Source organism: Pan paniscus, chromosome 5 (genome assembly GCF_029289425.2).
Source record: "Pan paniscus chromosome 5, NHGRI_mPanPan1-v2.0_pri, whole genome shotgun sequence".
Classification (NCBI taxonomy): Eukaryota; Metazoa; Chordata; class Mammalia; order Primates; family Hominidae; genus Pan; species Pan paniscus.
In genome coordinates this window covers 40,516,633-40,534,686 of record NC_073254.2, presented here as the reverse complement: position 1 = coordinate 40,534,686, position 18,054 = coordinate 40,516,633, and the positions used below count along the sequence as shown (strand labels likewise).

The 18,054-nt window shown below is 38.3% G+C and overlaps 1 protein-coding gene and 1 pseudogene across 2 annotated transcripts in view; both read left to right on the top strand.

Moving 5' to 3' along the window:
• Window positions 1–6,092: 6,092 nt before the first annotated feature.
• LOC100967231 (histone H2A type 1-like) lies at window positions 6,093–6,543 on the top strand (annotated as a pseudogene).
• A 7,749-nt stretch (window positions 6,544–14,292) lies between these two features.
• The window catches only part of SLC17A3 (solute carrier family 17 member 3), a 29,542-nt gene continuing 25,780 nt past the window's right edge, over window positions 14,293–18,054 (top strand). For both annotated transcript variants that reach the window (XM_057302447.2, XM_003804556.6), the window contains exon 1: window positions 14,293–14,369. The gene's annotated coding sequence lies outside the window, so the exon portion shown is untranslated. The remainder of the gene's footprint in view (window positions 14,370–18,054) is intronic.

The window sequence follows — 18,054 nt, the reverse complement described above, 5'->3', positions numbered from 1 at the left end:
TTTTTCCATTATTATGGCTTCTATTGTTGCTAATGATAAAAACTATAAATGGAATTCATGACACAAATTAAAGGAGAAAAGAACCATATGCATCTACTAGTTGCTAAATGGGTAGATGCTAATATTTTATACTTATTTTTAATTAAAGCCTGTTGGTAACATGGCAGAAATATATATCAAAGAAAAGTGTGTATTATATCTGAGAAATTCAAGTCTACTATTATCACTATTTTAAATCATCACTTCAGACTATTATATAATGTATTTAGAGAAGAGGTTTAATTACTGAAACAAACAGAGTAAAATAATCATATGATTTGTGGAGGACAGTGGCTCTTCTATGGCACCCTGGCAACTTTGCAGATCTGCACATAGGCCACACAGGCAAGACTCAGTTGCACTCTGATCCATTATGGTAGAATGCCCTGTGATCCTCCCAGAATCCCCTGTATGGCAGAATTCCCTGTAATATATCATATTATAATTATAATTATATTATATTTATATGTGAAGAGGCAGTTTTGTGAGGAATTGTCACAAGGCCACTTATCATCAGCCTCCCCAACTAGATGGAAGTTACTTATATTGTGGGAAGCTGCTGTGAGGTAGTTTCTCATCTATCACTTCTCTGGTTCCAGTGAGGCATAGGACTTTCTACATCTGCCCTTTGGGTAGATGCAGGCTATAAAATTGCATGGCTGTAGTGTGGAGTTGGCTCCTCAATGACAGAACAGCCCACCTCTTGAGTCATGTGTCATTTGGCCCTTCCAGTTTCATGTCTTCTTTTGGAACTAGGCAAACAGGGATGTAACATCATGTTGATTTTGTTTTTGCTATTTGCAAAAAAACTGTTTTTGCTATTATGCAAAACAGTTTTGCATAAACTGTGCTACGGACTGAATGTTTGTTCTCTCCTAATTCAGATATTGAAACCTCAACCTCAATTGTGATAGAATTAGGAGGTGAGGCTTTTGGGAGGTAAATAGGCCATGATAATGGAGAGCTCATGAATGGGATTAGCATCCTTATAAAACAAGAGAGAGCTTGCTTTCTCTCTCTTTTTCTGTTCTCTGCCATGTGGGGATACAGGGAGAAGAGGGCCATTTGCAAGTCAGGAGGTGGGTCCTCAGCAGACAGTGGATCTCCTGGTGCCTTGATCTTGGATTTCTCAGCCTCTGGAACTGTGAGAAATAAATTTCTATTTTTTAAGCCTATAGTAATTTTTCATGGCAGCCCAAACTGATCAAGACAAACTGTCTAACATTTGGATTCATTGTCTCCTTCCTGGCTAAATATGTAAAAATGTGGCAAGCTAGCCTAGCAGCTGCCCCTGTGCTGCTGCTTAGAAACTACTTACCTGCTTGACAGATTACTGTCTACCTGGAAAATCCTAGAGGAAAACCTGGAAAACTGAAATGATAAAATTTAGCAAAGCAGCCAAATACAGTATTATAACACAAATATCAATAGCATTCATTCATAGAAAAGCAGTTAAAAATATAATGTAACAGTCTTGCATTATATTTATACACAGATATGTTAATAAGCAAGAAAAATAACTTAAAATAAGCTCCATGAAATGTGTAAAGCCCCATGAAGAACACCATAAAGCTTTAAAGAAGTACAAAAAGAGTTTTCATACCTCAAAGCATCTAGCTTCTTAAATGGCAAATCACAAGTCTATACAAATGTCTGTCATCTATATTAATCTAAAAATTCAATGCAATTCTGATAGAACTGTCTTCAGAAGTTGAAAAAAAAACATTTGTACAGTTCAATTGGAATCAAAGATGATTCCAATACTTTCAAAGGGCAGTTCCCCTACTGTGGCCAAAAATATGTTAAAACTAAGACACAAGATGATGGCAATTGAAACCAGAAAAAAAAATAAATCCAACAATTATACAACATGTGTCTAACCTCAATAATTAGATAAATTAATTCAGGCTATTCACATTAAAAGCAATGGGGCTGATAAGGTTTGGCTGTGTCCCCACCCAAATCTCACCTTGAATTGTAATAATCCCCATGTGTCAAAGGTGGGGCCAGGTGGAGATTATTGAATCATGGGGACAGTTTCCCCCATACTGTTTTCATGGCAGTGAAGAAGTGCCATGAGATTTGATGTTTTTGTAAGTGGGAATTCCCCTGCACAAGCTCTCTTTTGCCTGCTGCCATGTAAGACATGCCTTTGCTTCTCGTTTGCCTCCTGCCTGCCATGACTGTGAGGCCCCCCCAGCCATGCTGACTCCATGAATTATTAACACCACCAATAAATTATTAGCTAAAACACATTAACTAGAACTAACTAGAACTCTAATTTTAAAAACCAAGGTAGTTCTGAAACTCTCTTTGTGAAACACTGTGAGTCCGTTAAACATCCTTCCTTTATAAATTACCCAGTCTCAGGTATGTCTTTATTAACAGCATGAGAACAGACTAATACAGGGGCCTTCACTAAATCATGTGGTGAACTGAGACCATTTTTGGCCACATAGTATGTTTTTTGAAACACAAACATACAAGCATGTGCGATCCCTCATTAGGAAAAATCATAAACAAAATAGACCTACTTTTTAATATTTAAGGTAGAAAGGAGAAAAGTTTTACTAAGTCAATTATATAGGATCCTGAACAATTCACAAAGAGGTAATACAAAGGGCTATCCATCAGAAATATGAATACATTAAGAGGTAGCTATTAACAGAAAATGTTGATGGCTGTGAACAGAGCCTTTGTCTTATGTTCTTTGAATCCTCAACAGCAGCTTATTTGGATAGAATTGGTGTAGTTAATAATGGCCTTGATGTCCTCAGATATAGCATGCCTAATCAATTCCCTGGGTAGGAGCAGGTGCACAGATCATTAGCTCTCTCTGGAGGCGATAGTGCAGTATCTGTTACAATGGGCCTAGAGAGAGTCTTGTCCTACTGTGTGCTTGACGATATCCTTGATAAAATAGTTCTCAAAACATGTTGCCTTGTATGAAATGCCCATGTTGGAGCACACTTGTTTCAAGACCTTGTTAAAGCAGATGGAGTAGTTCTCTGTAGGGCATCTCTCATGCTAATCTTCTGAGTTTTGGTAAAAGTTTCTTTGAGTTGTTTTTGGAGATGGCAAACCAATGTTCTTAAAGTCAATTATGGCAATAGCAAACTGCTTAAAGGAAGACCCAGGCATAGTAGATTCAGCCTCACACTACTTAGAGATAAAAAGACTGGCAGCCAGTACCAAGTAGGAATTATTTATAGTTGTCATATTCAAAGAAAGCATAGGGACAACCCAATCTCTCAGTGGACGAAAACTAAATAATGCATGTAAATGAGCTGATCAAATTCCACTCTGATTTAATAGTGTTCATATTTGGCATGAACCACTCAGAAAGCAACACCAGACAGCCTAGTACCAGAGTGTGGCCTGTACCAAGAGTACTTTGAAAAGATTCTTCCTACAGCGCCTAAATTTTGTAGGTTTCAGCTTCAACTACTTGAGAGAAACTAACCTTCTCAACCTAAGTCTATGAGAAATGACACTGGTCAAGTTTGGGTCATAAATCCAGCCACCTACAATCAACTGCTGTCAGAAGCTGCATTTTTGAGTGAACCCTAGCTTGAGCAGGAATTATCTGACCTGGAAAAGAAAAGTGATCCTGGAAAACATGGCACTTAGATTTAGGGACCAGTGTCTCCAGGACTGATTCAAAATCTTAGTAAATTGGAAAAATTATTTTAAAAATTATGGAGAAGGAGTTGGACTAGCAAATTAGGAAACAGATTAAACTAAGATACCATAAGAGGTTGAGAACATTATGAAGATGATATTTAAACTTCAAACAGAGCACAAAATGATATTTAAAGACTTTAATGAAAAAGCAAAGGAACAGAGGCTGTCACTTCATAAGTGGTACATTAGAGCACATGCACACAGTACTCTATAATCTTAAAAACAAACCACTAAAGAAAGCAAACCACATAAGAAAACATGTTAAAGTTGAGAGAAATTTAAAATTTCTCCCCCACCTCCTGCTGTGTTAATGTACTACTTGATTGGGTGATTCACAATCCATGAATTATTAATTACTAGCACAACCAATAGATTATTAGCAAAAACATTAACTAGAACTCTAATTTTAAAAACCAAGGTAGTTCTGAAACTGTCTTTGGTATATGATGTTCAAGTCTGATAAAAGGAACTCACTGGCAGCTAGTGTACTTGGTATTGGCCAATAGTGTTCTTGGCCAGCACCCCAGGCAGTAGGAAGCATTTGGCCTTTTGAACTGCCTGGAGGTATGGTCAATCATCTGTTACAACGGGCCAGATGGGAGGCCTTACCAGTGATCCACTCAAGGTTGCCATTGCAAAAGGAATTTATGATTCACATGGCCTTGGGTCAGATGCCAGTGTATCTGTTTCAACATCCTACAAGATTACTAGTTGTTCACTTAGAGTCTCTGAGCAGCAGAACTTCTATTTCTCTCGTCTTTCTTGATCTTAACCCTGGCATCCTGTTGGAAAATATTCTGATGCAATGGAGCTTCCAAGTTTGCTATAAGGAGGCAGGCCACCTATGGAACAGAAAATCTCACAGGCCAAATAAAGATGATAGATATGCATGGTTGGTTAAATAAATTTAAAATCCACTGCAAGAAGCAAGGGAAAAAGATAGCATAATTTTACATACTTAGAATAGGGAGCAAGCAAGATGGTAGGACCATAGTGCTGACCTGGGAGTACAGAATGTGCCAACATCCTGTCTTTCTCTGCCACATTAACTTTCCCAGCTAATGGTATGATTACAAGGACTAGCACTGAGATTCCAGCAAGGGAGCCCACAGACAGGAAGTGCCGTAGGAGAGGATAATGACACACACTTTCTCTATGAGAAAGACATGCTAAACAGCCATGGGTTTTATTTATTTCTTTTTTTAAATTGACAAATAAATCTTGTATATATATATATATTTATGTTGTACAACATGATGTTTTGATATATGTATACACTGTAGAACAGCTAAATCAAGATAATTATCCATTACCTCACATACGTTTCTTTTTGTAGTGAGAACGTTTAAAATCTACTCTCATAGCAATTTTCAAGTACACAATACATTGTATTAATTACAGTCACCATGTTTTACAATAGATCTCCTGAACTGAACTTACTCCTCCTGTCTAACTAAAATTTTGTGTGCTTTGACCAACATTTCCCCAACCCGTAACGTTTGGTAACCTCTGTTCTCCTCTCTGCTTCTATAAGTTTGATATACTTAGATTCCATATACAAGTGAGATGATGTAGTGTTTGCATTTCTGTGCCTGTTTTTTTTGTTTTGTTTTGTTTTGTTTTTTGCTTACCCTAATGTTCCTTGGGTTCACCCATGTTTTCACAAACAGCATGACTTCCTTATTGTTAAAGGCTGAATAGTAGTGTGTTTCTTGAACAGAGAACACATGGTGACAGAATGGGTGTCCCCAGTAGGTGGCTGAATCAAGGCCTTGAAAATACTGGGTGCTTGTATAACTTTCAGTGTACCCTGGATATCTAGTGTTAGCTGTATATTTAGTATATCATAAGTATCTTGTGCCCAGGTGTCTTGTTTATTTCAGGCCTCATGAATATAGTTATCTCTTTGTCCTCCCATTTCTTAACCTATGTATGATATACTTATTAATTTCCATGAATACGTAACACATGACTTTCATACATCCACTTCCCATTCATTTTATTGCCCTCTATAGAGGAAATAAATATTCTCAAATTATACAAAAAATGCATATTACATATGGCTTTCTTGGAGCCCTTTCTAGAGATTGTAGAACGCTTCAAAACTTTAGGCATATCAAAATCTGTTTCTAGCTTCCTTGAAAAGAGAAAAAGTGTCTACAGGTGACAAGGAAAATCCTGCAGATACTTGTATTCAAAGGAAGTCTGAAAAAGTCTGATTGGATAAAAAATAACGGAAAAAGACATGTAAAAGTATCTTCAGTTCTGCTTTGCTTGGATGAGGCACCTTCCAGAGAAGTTAGCCGTTAAGGGGTGTGTGTGTGTGTGTGTGTGTGTGTGTGTGTGTGTGTGTAAGGGATATAGTCCTTATGACCTCTGCTTTTGGTTTGGCATTAGAGGGCGCTACTTCGCAGGAGACATCTGGTTGTGGGAAGCAGGGTGGCGAGGCTGGCGCTGAAGTCCCAGACTTGGTCTTCCCTGGCCGGGCTCCAGCGCCGTCTGCTCCGCAAAGGCATCTATGCCGAGCGTTTCGGGGCCAGAGCGCAGGTGTACCTGGCGGCCGTGCTGGAGCACCTGACCGCCGAGATCCTGGAGCTGGCTGGCAACCCGGCCCGCGACAAGAAGACCCGCATCATCCTGGGCCACCTGTAGCTGGCCATTCGCAACGGCGAGGAGCTTAACAAGCTGCTGGGCGAAGTCACCATCGCGCAGGGCGGTGTCCTGCCCAACATTCAGGGCGTGCTTCTGCCCCAGAAGACCAAGAGCCACCACAAGGCCAAGGGCAAGTCCCCAGATAATAAAGCCCAGCAGAGCAGATGACCTACTTTTCGAGGGGAAAGAAAAAGTAAAACCAAAAGCCAGCCACGAGTTCAAGTAAAAGCATAGGCAGATAATGCCCAAGAGTATTTCAATAAAGTCTCTCCATTCCTTTCATTCATTACCCTGATACTCTCCACTTTGTTTTCTTTACCAATATTATGTCACATTGGTTTCCTGAAAGCTGAGTTTAGCACTGGATTTCAATGCAAGCTGTATTAGGTTGGTGCAAAAGTAATCGCGGTTTTTGCCATTATTTTAACGCGTGTGTGTGTGTGTGTGTGTGTGTGTAAGGGATATAGTCTTTATGACCTCTGCTTTTGGTTTGGCATTAGAGGGCACTACTTTGCATGGGACATCTGGTTGTGGGAAGCCATTACTTTTAATGGCAAAAACCGCGATTACTTTTGCATTAACCTAATAATTTTGTGAAAGAGATTTTTATGTGGTATCCAGAAAAGCACTTATAAAACAGTTTTGTTCATGTGGGCTGTTTTATTTGCCATCAAGTTATAATGAATTTGTCAACTGATGATTAATTTCTTCAAGCCTAAGGGACATGCTTTAGTGCTTTTTATTTGGCATGTTTAAGATTGTATTTAGCCTTTAGATATTTTACTATAGGGAGGTATGTATGTGCCAACTGGTTGAAGGTTTCACTCTGTGGGCTGTCAGCTTTCCCAAGAGGTCTCATTCCAGGGTGGTCAGCCAGGCTGATGTAAAAGAGGGTTACAGGCCAAAGGACCCTCCTGTAATGGCCTCTATCAGCCACATTTCTGCCAAAGCTGGACTCTGCAGAGTCCAGATCTGGAGAGTTCAGTAAGGTCTGTAACCTGTAGTTTTATGGAGGATACCCTAGGCTTCATTTCTAGATAAGCTTGTGTCCAAAGCATTGGTTTAGATTGATTCCCTTTTGCCTGATACTGACTCTAAGGGTAACAAAATCCTGTCTCTGGAATGGTGTTGCATCTGCTAGGAATGAACATTTGGTGCAATCTGATGGTTAGATGATTTCATAAATATCTGTACATATGGCAGATGTTAGTCTAAAATTTACTTTTATTAAACCTAACTTTAGATCACCTTAAGTTTCTTTGATGGCTACCATTGTCTAACAACTAGAAGCTTACGTCAGTTCCCAGACTGGACTGTGGAATAGAGTTCAACCTAGAGTAAAGAAAGAAGCATGCGTACAAAACACAACCTTTGACTTTGGAGTCCAGAGGAGAAATAGATGTAGCTGCCCCATAAACCCACAGGGTAATGAAAAGTGAAGCAATTACATGGTTGAACAATTATCTTCTAGGCCATCCTTTTTGAAAGTCCAACCAAAAGCATTATGTCTGGGAATCAGAGGCATTATCAATAGAAATAAAATACATAAAACGTGCAGTAAAGAGAAGAATTTTAACCCTTTTGGAGTATGACTGACCTAGAGTAAAAAATATACATTTTTAAAGTGTGCTGCAATACTAATATATAGGCTTATTATGTAAACATACGTGTTGCAGCATCGAAAGTTTCACAAAATAATCCTGACTCTTACTAAGTGGGATGCACTATGATCTGTTCCATTCTATTTGGGCCTCATCCATCTTGTTTAAAAAACCATAGTGGCTAAATTGATAAGAGGTGCTAAATTGATAAGAGTAATGACCTGTAGGTTGAAAATCATTGGGATGATGGGAGTGACCAATCAGACAACTTGGCACTGCACCCACAAGGCTGCAGCAATTGGTTCAAATGGTAATAAAGTACTCTGGCCTGGGCCAATAAGAGCCTCTCCTAGGTTTTGAACACAGCTGCTTTTTCTTCGCTTTCATGGATGTGATGAATGAGACTCCAAAACTGCCAACAGACTTGTCTGTTGCCTCTTGGAGTAGATTTAAGAGAAGGGAGAAGGTGCAAAAGAACAGCTGAAATAAGAGTTCCAAAGGTCTTCATTTATTTTGGGGCAGAGATTTAATTCCAGTCTCTGGTCCCTGGAACTGTGCTTGTTACAGCTGCTCATTCTTATATTCTGTGACCTACCTAAGTCTCCATATTTTCTTTTTCTCTTTCTTTCTCTTCCAAAGCCATTTCAGTTGGACTTCTATCACTTGTAAGCACAGGTGTCTGACAAATAGAAGCCACAACTGAGTACAATAAAAACTAAACTTTACAATACAAAGGCCAATAAATAGGTTTGGCCCTTAATCCTCTCTTGTAACAACATTGACATGATCTTGCTCCTCATCCTGGTTTAGCACCAAGAGAAAAATAAGAGTCTGAGTGGGAGAGGGAGGAATCAAAAGGAACTGAGCCAAATTAAGAGCTTTTGGTGTAAATGTTGGAAGCTGAGAAAAGCCATGTCAAGCCGCAGCAAACTCCCCTTCATAAAGGAGGCAGAGGGAAAAAATAAAATAAAAAAGAGGAGAATAAGAGAGAAATTACCCTTTTCATTTTTCTCCAAGCTAAGACTTGCAATCTAGCTACACTTTAAGTGATTGATGTGGTCACTAGGGGCTAAGAAATAAAAATGTTTCAGATAAGAACATGGAGCTCCCAGATTCAAAATGCCAGCACCTCATACACCCATCCCGGCAGCACAACCAACATTCACCCTCATCTGCTAAGACAAGTTCTCAGAATCAGAAAGTTCATTAACCTGAACTTCAGTAGTAAATAACATTTAAGTTTTGGAAATGTATTCTTCTATTTGGCAATTCAACACCATCACTTGTAACAAAAACCAATAGACAAGTACAACTCAACATCCTCAAGACAGAGCACCAAAATTAACAGAAAAACTAGAACCCCTCTCCAAACTAGAAGAATGTTAGTATAAATATTTAACATAAATAAATGAATAATATCAGAAATATATGCTGACATACTTAAAACAAAAATTAGATGTGTGAAAAAGAAGGTTTTCTTAGAAATGACAAATATCCTTAGAATTAGGGAAGAAGGAAAGAAATAAGAAAGGAAGGGAAAGAGGAAGGAAAGAATAAGAAAAAAATGAAGCAGGGAAGAAGGAAGGAAAGGAGAGAAGGAGGGAAGGAGGGAGGAAGGAAGAAGGAAAGAAGGAAGGAAGGAAGGGAAGGAAGGTAGGCAGGTGATCTCAGGAATTTGGAAGAAAATTGATACAGGTGAAATTCACAGTAATGCCAAGATACAAAAGGAAGAATAATGAGAGGGAAATTTTATAGGAAACTGATGTTGAAAGTTGGTTTCAATGTTTGCCTAACAGATGAAATAGTCTGGAGGGTAAGAGAATGGACACAACAGTCAGACTTTCTGGGTGGTTGGATTCCTGACTCCATAGCTTACTAGCAAGTTACTTAACCTCTCTGTAAACTGGCATAATAATAGTACCTACCATAGAAGTTTGCTATGAGAAGTAAAAGTGTTATTGTATGTAAAGTGCTTAGAATAGTGCTCAGCACATATTTAGTGTTAAATAGGCCTTATTATAAGGAGTCTCTGAAAAGGGGGTGAGGGGCAGAGTAGAAGAATGATTACAAAGAAAGAGATAACCACCGTCTTTATTTGAGGATATATTTAGTAAATTAAATTATATGGAAAATTATTTTGGAATATTGGTTGGAATGGCATATGGATTAGTCTGGAGAGACGAGATTTTTACATTTTTCAATGTTCCTGTTCATAAAAATGTTATGTCTCTTTATTTAGTTTGACTTCAATACCTTACAATAAAGCTTTACAATTTTCTGCATAACGATCTTCTACATCTTTTATTAGATTTATTCCTAGGTTTTATATCCTTTTGTGGCTGTTACATTCTTTTATTGCCATTGTGAATTGTATCTCTTTTTATAATATCTTTTTTTTTGTTTTGGGCTGGTAATTAAAATGCAGTCGGTCTTTGAATATCACTTTTCCATCTGTCAAATTTGCCAAACTCACATTAGTTAAGTAATTTATGTACAGATTTTTTTTGTTTTCTTATGTAGACAATCATATCATCTGTTAATAATCATAGTTTTACTTGTTTTCTAATTGCTTCACATTTCTTTCTTGTGTTATTGTGCTAGTTAGGCCTTCCAGTGAATAGATGTAGCAAACACCTCTTTTATGTATCTGATTGTAACAGGAAGATTCACCTTCGGAATGTTTGTTGTAGGTTTTACAGATGCTGTTTATTAAATACATGGAATTTTATTTTATTCATTGTTTGTAGGGAATCCTTTCCCTTTACATTTCTTTTTGGAATGCATACAGTAACAATATTTTTTGACTGATGGCTGACTGCCTCCAACTTTTTAATTAAATTATATTTGATTATTTTGAATGAATTTGATTTTTAATTGCTTTATTTCAATCATGAATATTAATCATGACATCTCAGAGGTGGTCATAGAAATAATAATGATAATGATAATTATGACACATGACCTTCATTGATTGATTTTCTGTTATATGCAAAGTATGGTGGATGGTTTCATTTTGTTTCATGATTTATTCCTAATTTTTTTCAATGATCTCCAAGTGACACTCAACAAAGTAAAATACATTTACTCTAAGTCCCAGGTAGTAGGTGAAGTTGTCTTGATATGAATTCAGCATGGTATAATTTTGTAACTTGTGCTGGTTAAAGAATGCAACACTTTCTCACTTGATAATTATGACATCTTTTATGCACTACAGATATCAATTTTGTTTACTATTCTATCTGAAAGCATATAACACCTCAGCCCATAAGCACTCCTGATTTTTTTTTGTGTATTCTCCTAGAGATTATACTTGTCACAATTGTTCTTTCTTCTTTTCCATAGCCATTGTCCTCAATATATGATTTTGCAGTTTTAGCTGGGCATTCCTGGTAAAATAGTTGCTGAAAGAAATGGCATCGAAACTGGAAAGTAGACTAGAAAGCAGACATGTGTAAGGAAAAAAGTAAGACATGTTTTCAGTATGGCAATCTAGGACATAAGTTAATGCATTGTGTAGATAACAAAAAATGCACCATTTTGCTCAGCTGATAGAAGACAAAATAATAGAGATGGAGTGTTCCACTAGTGTTCTAGATGGACTGCCAAGCCCATGACCAGATGATGTCAGCCTGATAACTACAGTGACCAGATTGACCCCATTTGTCATAGAGATGGTAAGGCAAAACAGGAGTCTGACTTGAACTTGGAGAAAAAAGGATTTGCCAGAACCATGAAGATGTAAGGTTCTGAGCAGATATAACATCACATATGGGTTCATTGTTTAGACCAGAGTGTGTGTGAAAAACCAGCCAAGCTCCAGTGAATGACCACTGCCATTTAGTCAAGTCTTCTGTTTTAAGACTTAGGCTCATTCAGTGTGTTTGCTTGACAGCTACCCCTGATTCATCAGAATCCCTGCTGGACATCGTGAGCTTTGAGGGAGGGTCTGACTCTTAAAGGGGCTTCCTCTCCCTGGACCCATCCTGGGCTTCCTCTAGGAAGACTAGAGACAGGTTTCCTATGATCACAACAGGATTGTGCACTGGAGTCCTCTGAAATGTAACCCAGAATCAGAGCCTGCATCCTGCTGAGCTGTCATGTGACTGATTATTAACAACAATGTTCACAGTCTTATGAAACAAGTCTGAAGATAGCTTTTTTTTTTTTTTTTTGGTTGTTGTTTTGTTTTAGAGAGAGTCTTGCTGTGTCATCTAGGCTGGAGTTCACTGGCATGATCATAGCTCACTGTAACCTTGAACTCCTAGGCTCAAGGAATCCTCCTCATCAGCCTCCTGAGTAGTTAGGACTACAAATGCGTCCTCCATCTCCAGCCAATTTTCTAAAAAAAATTTGTAGAGAGGAGGTCTCACTGTTGCCCATGCTTGTCTCAAACTCCTGGCCTCAAGTAATCCTCTGGCCTTGGCCACCCAAAGCACTGGGATTACAGGCGTGAAGCACCACGCCTGGCTAAAGATAACTGTTAAAGGAGAAATGTGTACTCTATCTTTTCTGATGATCCCCATGGCTAAAACAAAGCAGTTTAAAAATAAATCTTATTCAAAAGGGAAATGTAAAATTCTTTTTAAAAAAGAGATGGATATTACAACCTAAGTCAAGGAAATATCTCAATTCATATTCAAGTGTTTAATCATAGAGGTGAAGAAAAGCTGAATTGTTATTCTTTCTACACAGAGATAATTTGGGTCTATTTCTACCAAGTCAAACCAAGTAGCATGTAAAGAACTCAGGAGCACTTTAAATAAAGTTAAACATTAAATTGCAAAACCAAGTAATATTTTCTGACTTGGATAATTCAGGGTCAGAAACATTTCCTGTGATATGTGAATCCCAAAGTTGATCATTATTTATCCCAGGGTCCAGAGTCCTTCAGAAATGACTCAGGGAAAAATCTTTTACCTAGAAAGGTGAAATTGACACTACCCCCACACGATAATGGGCTTAAATTTTCCATACTTAAATTCTTAAAGTGCAGATGGAAGAAATCTGTTTTTTTCTTTTATGTTATAAAGAATATAATAAAACTTACCTGAAAGCATTGTGAGGATGACATGTAATAAATGCGCAGTAAATGGTAGCTCTGACTCCCCAGGACCCGGGTTCCTCCTTCTGAATTCTTGATCTGTGATATATCCTGCCAAGCTCCCACTTCTCAGCCAGGGTGTTGAGAGGTAGTTTACTCACTCTCCTCTCACAATACAGTCCAAATAGGTATAAAAAGTCAAACTTAGAATCTAAAGGAGATCTCCTCAGGGCCATAAAGTAAGAAGGGATTTAAAGTCACAGTGATGAGTATGAGCTAAGGCCAGGAAAGCCATTAAAGCACAGAACAAGGTGTAAATTTCCATGGCTGACTCTAATGCTCATATAAAGAAAGGAGTCTGGATTATGAACCCAAGGCATTCAGAGAGCTGGAAATAAACTACAGAAAGCTAGGAGTCTGAAGGCTTTGCCTCATCTATGAGACAAGGACAAGCAGAACTATACACATTCTTGGAAAGCAGTGACAGTGCTTTTGACTTCCTGGGTGTTAGCGCAAGAGTTAACCACAAGAAATTGAAAGAGTTTGGCCTTCACTGTGCACATGTAGGTATGCCAAATTTATGCCACTTATTTTCCAAAGTGGTTATAGAATGACCCATAAATGCTACATGATAGCATGTGTGCAAATTAGAAATAATACAAAGCATTATTACATATAGTTTGTGAATACTCATATAAATAGTAAGAATAGAAAAAAAATGGAGAAATCATATTATATTTATGTCAGGCTTGTTTTGTTTGGTTTGGTTTGGTTTGCTGAGAAAAGGACAAGGACCCAGGGAAAGAGAAAGCAACAGAGTGAATGAAGTTCAAGTTTACCCATAATATTACAATTCACATATTTCAAAGAAGAAAAAAATTAACAAAATTTCAATTAAGGGGGGAAAATCAAAAGTAGCAAAGGAAAAAACACAAAAATACTGAACTCCTTAATTATAATTTATCTCTTTTTAACCTTTTCAAAAAAGACTAAAGACATTGAAGGCACCACAAAGCAAAGCAAAATAGCTATATGCAAGTGTCTGAACCAGAGGACACCTATGAGGTCCCGAGGAGACACTCACAAGGGGAAGGTGGAGAAGCTTACATCAGCCAAAAAGCAGAAAGAACTGCAGAGGGGATTGGGCTGGATTTCCAAATGCTTCTTCAAAGCCTATTTGGCAAGAAGCCCTTCTGAGTCAACTTTGTAGTTTCATGACTTTTATTAATGATTAGCAACTTAAGCCCTAGGGTGGCAAAGAATCCTCATCTCTCTGCTCCAAAAAGTCCAAGGGAGCAAGCTTGGAGGAAACGCTGGGTTCAACTTGAAGCCCTTCCACAGACATTAAGTCGGTAAGTCACTTCTCTTGGTATTGAGATGAAGACCTCCAAAACTCTTTTCTGTATAGCAATGGACAATTTTTATATACTCCCCAACCCCAAGTTTCCTCATATGATAAAAATGAAAAATGTAAAAATCCATATTAACAAGACTGACAAAAGTGAGGGAGAAGTGGCAGGAAGCTGAAGCTTTGTATCTGATCATCCATATGCTTTGAAACTAGCTAGTGGAGACAGTAGCAGCTATGGAAGATAATTCCAAGAAATAGGCACTCTTGTGAGGTGTTTAAAAGCAAAATTTTGCAGGTCAAACTGGCTTCTGAACAAATATCATCTCTTTCATTTACCAACTGGGTGACCTGGAGGAAGAGGGTCAGTAATATCTCCATCTGGGATTGATGTAGACTGGCTGGTGCAGTAATTTATAAGAGTGGCAATAATAATTATTTCTATTATACCAATGACTAGGGTGGCTCTGGTCCAAGAAAGCATCTGGAGAAATGCTGCATCAAGATCCGGTGAGTTGGTGTGAAATTTAACCAAACTAAAATGGCTAGGGATAGAAGAGGAAATGGAGAGATGAGGCAATGGGACAGTCACCAGAGTCAGCAGAAGATGGTAGGTGGGCTGAGGGCAGTGGGAAGGAGGGAATCAGGGAGTCCTCAAGGCCAGAATGGAGAGGGTACAACTTTTTGTGGCAGCTGCAACTTCACAGATGTGTGGGAAGATGCTGTTAGAACACTCCCTGCCTTTAAACTAACCATCTCTACTGAAAGCTGATCCTCAATGTGGTTCTCTATGAACACTGCTTTGGACCAGAAACTTCTCAGAGTGCAATATATAGTTTCTGACCCAGATAACCAGCATAGTTTTTTAGTGGACAATAAAGAGAGCTGTTAAAACAAAAGGGATTTACTTGAGTAAAGCCAAGGTGTAGACAGGCTATAAGACTGATTGGAAGGGCACATTTAAGAGAAGATAATGAGAGTGCATTTTCTATGTTGTGCTACTTGAGCCTGTTCTTGGCTCACCTGTGGGTGCCTTGGGATTTCCCTCTAGATTACTTCTCTTTCCTCTAGTTATAGCCCCAGGGTGTGGGAAGGGTCAGCAGAGCTTGAATCCAGCTTTTTAAGTCAGTGAAATGTTTTGAGGTTACCATGGCAGTAGGTGTCTGTCATGGTGAGGTGGGTAGACCAGACCTGCTGGCAGGAGAAGATGTGACATCCTGGTTCTCTTAGAGATAGGGTGTTGGTACAAGCTGTGTGCAGGTGGTAGACTGTCATGTGAAACCTTAGATAGCTTTAAAAAGTATTAATATTTTCAAAAGTCAGGAGACAAATGGGAAGATCGGTATGGAATCAGGGGACGTTGACCTGTCTGTGGAGACTGGAGATGATACTGATGAATAGAGGCAGTGGCAATGCAGATGCAAGGCTGGGTATGAAGGATGTCATCTCAGCAAGAGTACCAATGCTTTGCAGAAGAGGTCACATCATTGCAAAGGAAATCAGTGGGAAGTGAAGTCTGACTCATGTTTCAGGGTTTTCATGCCTGAAAAGCATTCATTATATATATAAATATATATATGTATAAAAAATATATATGTATAAAATATACATATATATAGTAATGAATGTAGTATGCATACTACATATCTATTTCTATATGTTTATGTAAGTGTGTGTCTTTGTGTCTTTGTGGATATAGATATGTAGTGTGTATACATACAAACACACCCACACACACAGACACACACACTTAGATGAACATTGTTTGATAAATTTCTTAAGCCCAAGAAGTCCATAAAACAATAAATTAAGCCCAAATTTGTAGCCTTTGCCTTTTTTTTTTTTTTTTTTTTTGGTGTTAAAGCTCGTATTATGGCCAATTCCAAGCTACCATCATGACATTACTGAATTCAGAGTTGGGGAGAGATGTGCAATAGCACATCTTTATACAGTATTCCCACCATATAGATACAAGAGATGTAAAAAGCCTCAAGAGTGAAGCTTACAGTAAAACACCATGAAATAATTATGAAGTCATAAAGTTAAAATAATACCTTTTAAAAATATAATTAATTGAACTCTAAATTCATATCATTTAATGGATAATGGCTATGTTCAACAACTAGCTTGAAAAATTTCTAAAAACATTAATAATGAGCTCTTTTGGCCCCAAGTGAGTTGGTTCCAGTACATCATTGCCCTACTGTGCACTATTCTTTCTGAGAATAGTTTTAATTCCCTGCCTTAATTCAGGTTCTTCCATGCCTTTATCTATTTACATAATTTTTCCCTCTGATATAACTTACCATACTTGGATATGTCTGTTTGGTTGTTTCATTTCTCTTTTTAGGATCTTCATTTAACCTTAGAAACAAAAAGCCAACCATCCTTCCCATCAAGAAGTTATTGAATTTCTTGGATTGAGACAACAGTCAGATGCCACGTAGCCCTCATCTAAGTTATCTAAGGAAGGGGAAACTAAGAACTTGTTCCAACATCAATAATTCAGAGAACCCAGAGTCTTTTTTTATTTTTTAATTTTTTTATTACACTTTAAGTTTTAGGGTACATGTGCACAATGTGCAGGTTTGTTACATATGTATACATGTGCCATGTTGGTGTGCTGCACCCATTAACTCGTCATTTAACATTAAGTATATCTCCTAATGCTATCCCTCCCCTGCCCCCACCCCACAACAGGCCCTGGTGTGTGATGTTCCCCTTCCTGTGTCCATGTGTTCTCATTGTTCAATTCCCACCAATGAGTGAGAACATGCGGTGTTTGGTTTTTGGTCCTTGCGATATTTTGCTGAGAATGATGGTTTCCAGCTTCATCCATGTCCCTACAAAGGACATGAACTCATCATTTTTTATGGCTGCATATAGTATTCCATGGTGTATGTGTGCCACATTTTCTTAATCCAGTCTGTCATTATTGGACATTTGGGTTGGTTCCAAGTCTTTGCTATTGTGAATAGTGCCGCAATAAACATACGTGTGCATGTGTCTTTATAGAAGCATGTTTTATAATCCTTTGGGTATATCCCCAGTAACGGGATGGCTGGGTCAAATGGTATTTCTAGTTCTAGATCCCTGAGGAATTGCCACACTGACTTCCACAATGGTTGAACTAGTTTACAGTCCCACCAACAGTGTAAAAGTGGAGAACCCAGAGTCTTAAGCCACCATTCTTGGCTGCTAACATGGGGTGTATTCAAACATGTGGACATCATTTCTGAACTCAGACCCAATTGTTAAGAGACAACATTTTGATCTTCAAGTTTTACCTTCATTTTCCCTTCTGGATTACATCTATGGTATCAGTTTTTCATGCTATGTGTCAGTTGAAAGCAGCTTCACAAACACAACTACCTGTTACTAAAATAAGAGGGTATAACTTTAACCAAACAGATCCTGTTTATGACAGAAATACAGTTCATTTCAGGCAGTCATGAGTCCATGTTGTAGGGGCCTCCACCAACTATCAGGTTCTCACTAAGCACTTCTTCCTTGCCAGTGGTTGATGATGCAGCACCCAGTCTTTCTGTCATATAACCAAGTTCAAGAATGCAGAGGCTGATGTGCTGTGAAGAGGCCATAGATCTGGGCAACTCCCATTGCTGCTTAATTCAGGATAATCTTGGAGTGGCTTCAGAATGGAAACCTGACATTTTAGAATGTTCCAATCC